General features: G+C 44.4%; 2 long non-coding RNA genes across 2 annotated transcripts in view; one reads left to right on the forward strand and one right to left on the reverse strand.

Annotated features, from left to right (window-relative positions):
- Positions 1-538, forward strand: part of LOC102489513 (uncharacterized) — a 20,873-nt gene extending 20,335 nt beyond the window's left edge. The window contains exon 4 of the long non-coding RNA XR_335250.1: positions 510-538. This is a non-coding gene — a long non-coding RNA (uncharacterized LOC102489513). The remainder of the gene's footprint in view (positions 1-509) is intronic.
- LOC102489243 (uncharacterized) lies at positions 433-1,387 on the reverse strand. Its single transcript, XR_335249.1, has 3 exons — positions 1,050-1,387; positions 637-719; positions 433-510 (listed from the first exon to the last, which is right to left on the reverse strand). It is a non-coding gene; the product is annotated as an uncharacterized LOC102489243 (long non-coding RNA).
- Between the last annotated feature and the right edge of the window lie 2,094 nt (positions 1,388-3,481).

Here is a 3,481-nt window from a genome sequence, read left to right on the forward strand (position 1 = left end):
GAAAGCATATGTCAAGGAAATCCTGGCGTAGGCCTACATCTGGCTGAAATGAGCAAACTGACAATTTCTGTTTCCAGCCCACTTTCCTTTCTAAATTAATGGAAGGTTAATGTTAAAAACTTCTTACGTGTTCCATGGGCACACATTAAGTCATGTTAAATTGCATTTGGGTTTCAATGACCATACCAATGTTGAGTGTGTTAGAGAGTGGAATTGGGTTTGGCTATAAAATTCCACAGCTTTTTTCCCCTCAAGGCTTGTTAAATAAAGAGCTCAGACTCTTTGTGATTCTTCATGAGGAAGACTCCAGGACACTCCCAGTTGAGAACACAATCAGTTTCTAGAAACCCTTCTTTGTCAGATGAGCTAAAAGGTCAACTATTTATTAAGGTGGAGCAACAATGTGGTGAGCTCTCACTGAGTCACGGCTGGGAGTTGGAGTACTTTGAAGTTGGTGATGGTTGACTTTAAGTAAGTTGGTTTGTTTCTTCCTATTTCCATGTCTATAGGCTTGAAGAGGAGAAGGGGAAGAGATGAGAACTAAGAAGAGAAAAAGCAAGGGAGGAGAAGGGGAGAGGACAAAAGGTAAGGAGGAAAGGGAGACAAGAAGGAAACCAAACTTCACTGAGCACTCACTTTACACCAGGAACTTTATTATGGAGTTCATGTTGCTCTCCTCTTTGCTCCTTCCAGCCAGCCCGGAGAGTAGCTATCACTGTCTATTTTCAGGTAGAAGTAAACAGTATTAGAACATAAATAGTATTAAGAAAATCAGGACCAGCAGTTGGTGTAATGGTTACATTGCTGGACTCCCACAAGTCAACTGTAGTTCGAGTCCTGGACCAGGCAGCTGAAAGCTCATGTTGGATGTGTGTGTGTGCATGCCCAAAATCCCAAGAAGAGAATGGAAGAGAAGAGATTGTGGCATGGCCACCTCCCCCAACCCTGGGCCATGCCACAGGGCTTCCTCTCTCTCTGGTAAGCACATGTACCCTATAGCAAAAATCTCCCTCTTAAATAAAAAGAAAAAAGAAAAGAATGAAAATCACCCATAGTCTCTTAATGAGTCAATGATAGAGCTGGCGCTGGGATCCAGGCTGTGGACATCCAAGACCATTGCTTTGTCACTTGTATTTCCCCGCTCCTTTAGCCACACTAGCTTCGTCCAGGATCTGCTCTGTGCCACGGACTGTGTTAGGTGTAATGCTGTAATGATGATGACTCCGTTTGCCTCTCCCTGGATACAGGTGTAGATCCTAGCAGGGGACTCTAAGAGCACTGAGTGCCTTAGGTATGGACAACGGGTCAATGAAGATTTTCAGGGAATAGAAGTAGTTGGTGCACTGCCTAGAGAGGTAAACAAATGTGGGGAGGCCTTGTGGGTAGAGGGAGGTGTATATGTAAGCTTGTGAGGTCATAAAGAATCATTATGGGAACCAGCAGATGGTGTAATGGATATATCGCTGGACTCCCATGTAGTTGACTGTGGTTTGAGTCACAGACCCGGTGGCTCAAACTCATGCTGGGCACGTGTGCATGCGTGCCCAAGATCCTGAGAGGAGAATTGAGGAGAAGGGATTGTGGTGTGGCCATCCCTCCTGGGGGGTGATTTCTCACTTTCTCTTTCTCTGTTTCTCTCTCTCTTTCTGGTAAGCGCACACACTCTATAGCAAAAGACCCCTCCAAAAATAAATAAATAAATAAATAAATAAATAAATAAAAAGAAGAATCATTACGTAAGTCATGATGGTCAGAACACAAGGAGTGAGAAGGGGAGCAGTCAGAAGTAAAGGCAGGGACTTGATCATGGTAGGTGTTCTGTGCCAGACCAGTGAGTTGGGGCTTTGTGATAAGGGTGGAAAGAAAGCCATTCAGCAGGTAAACAACTTGATGTAACCCTTTTTAGGCAGGCTACTCTGGTAGCTTTGCAGAGGACAGGTAAAGAGGGGTTGAGGATGAAGTCCATGGAGAATTCTGGAGCTAGGATGGAACTTTATTATTGCCCCAAATTGAGGCAAGGAGACCAGGCCTTTGTAAATAGCATAGGCTCAAGTTCAAAGGGAAAGGGAGACATTTCAGGTGAAATCGAGAGACTCTCAGTACAGAGTTCGAGTGCATCTTTTGAGATCTCTGTGAAATAAAATAATTGACTTAGAAAAAGAGAGGACGTGAGAAGCAGGAAGAGAGGAGACCGGTCACAGACAGGAAGGTTAGAGTTGAAGGTTTAGAGCTGCTGTCTTCCTCGCAATGACAGGTGCCATGTGGACATGGGAGTGGACTGTAGAGGGGGAAGGGAGTTTATTGCCACTGAAGTCACGGGACTGAGAAGCTAGGGTGCTGGATGAACTGCCCATGTGGATACTGAACCACTGAAGATGGTAGCAAATGCTAAGGTGGAGAGGAAGCGTCAGCCAGGCGTTTAGGTGCTCAGTGAGTGTGAATGCATGATGCTCACTTTGGTAGAATAATAGTAGGAAGGGGAGAAAGAGGCATAATAACATGGCCTGAGCCTTTCCTTTTTAAAGTGATTTAATATAAGAAGGTAAAAATAATTTCCTGATAATATTACTAGGGAGTTAGAACAATATTTCTACCATCACTGGAGCTCATGTGACAGAATGAGCAGCTTTCACTAAACAGGGTTAGAAGAATGAATAATCTTAGGGGAGGGACAGGAATTAAAAAGCCAAGGAAGGGCCAGCTCTGTAGGTGGTGGTTAAGGAAGCCAGATACCATAGGCTCACCTCATGCTTTGAATCCCAGAGCTGGCTTTTTTTTTTTTTTTAGAGGTATTTTTTGCTATAGGGCATGTGCGCTCGCCGGAAAGACAGAGAGAGACAGAGAGACAGAAAGCGAGAAATCACCCCCCAGGGGGGGAATGCCACGCCGCAATCCCTTCTCCTCCATTCTCCTCTCGGGATCTTGGGCACGCATGCACACGCTCCCGGCGTGAGTTTAAGCCACTGGGTCTGAGACTCGAACCATAGTCAGCTACATGGGAGTCCAGCGACATAGCCATTACACTAACTGCTGGTCCCAGAGCTGGCAGCTTGAGAACACACCGGGCACATGTGTGAGTGTGCCCCAAATCTGGAAAGGCAAGAGAGATGGAGGAGAAGAAATTGCCCACGGGGGGTTGCTTTTTCTTCTCTCTTTCTGTCTTGGTCTTTCTCTGGTGAGCACACATGCCTTCTAGTGAGGGAAAAAGAAAAGTAAAACAAGTAGAGAGAACACTGCAGAGAAACAGTGCAATACATGAAATTTGTATTGTATGTAGTATTTTCTTTTTGTTGACAATTTTCCTATTATTGCACCATTCATATACTGTTTATATGATTGATTATAGCTTTATAGTGACATCTAGTTTCTGGTGTTTGAAGCGTAATTTTCCTTTTTTAAAAAAGAAATTGTTATATTTTAGGTTTTTGCTACAGGGTACGTGTGCTCATTAGAGAGAGACGTAGAGACAGAGAGGGAAAGA

Source organism: Tupaia chinensis, unplaced genomic scaffold (assembly GCF_000334495.1).
Source record: "Tupaia chinensis unplaced genomic scaffold, TupChi_1.0 Scaffold000366_1, whole genome shotgun sequence".
Lineage (NCBI taxonomy): Eukaryota > Metazoa > Chordata > Mammalia > Scandentia > Tupaiidae > Tupaia > Tupaia belangeri.